This window comes from Canis lupus, chromosome 37 (genome assembly GCF_011100685.1).
Source record: "Canis lupus familiaris isolate Mischka breed German Shepherd chromosome 37, alternate assembly UU_Cfam_GSD_1.0, whole genome shotgun sequence".
NCBI lineage: Eukaryota > Metazoa > Chordata > Mammalia > Carnivora > Canidae > Canis > Canis lupus.
Window position 1 is genome coordinate 27,072,320 of NC_049258.1, and position 693 is coordinate 27,073,012.

Genomic DNA, 693 nt, shown 5'->3' on the forward strand with positions numbered 1-693 from the left:
CCAAGAAACAATAGGTGTCTACGATACAGTAATCCCAAGAGTGTTATTCATTTTTTGGAAATGCCAGTAGAAGTTAGCAAATGTTTTCCATTGGTAATTTCAAAAAACAACCCATTTTACATTTCCCCTCTATGTATATGTGGTCATGATTTCTTTGGAAATGAATGTATCTGGCATAGCTGCTATACACGTCAGGTATACTCAGTAAGTTCGTTCTTCCTCGTTTTAGCATAAATACCAAGAGAGTAGAATATAAGTATTATGCTATACTTTGATAAATCTAACTTGAAAAATAGGTTTATTTTTTTTAAAGTTAAGGCTTTGCACAGTGGCAGTATTGTAGCCAATGAGGTTTATCCGAGGCACGATTTATTGCTAATTGAAAACTTTTAAAAGGTTAAATGTGGCTTTAAAATCCATTTAGGGGGATCAGCGGTTTAGCGCCTGCCTTTGGCCCAGGGCGCAATCCTGGAAACCCGGAATCGAGTCCCACATTGGGCTCCCTGCGTGGAGCCTGCTTCTCCCTCTGCCTGTGTCTCTGCCTCTCTCTATCTAAATAAATAAAAAAATAAATAAAATAAATATTTAAAAAAATAAAATCCATTTAATATAGTCCTTCTGTATGTTTGAACTACTCTTCTACCTCTAACTGAAATATTTTATTCTTGTTAATAACTCTTACATGCTGGGCAG

The 693-nt window shown here is 35.9% G+C and overlaps 1 pseudogene; it reads left to right on the forward strand.

Moving 5' to 3' along the window:
• The first annotated feature begins 317 nt into the window (after nucleotides 1-317).
• LOC119867974 lies at nucleotides 318-487 on the forward strand (annotated as a pseudogene).
• Nucleotides 488-693: the final 206 nt, after the last annotated feature.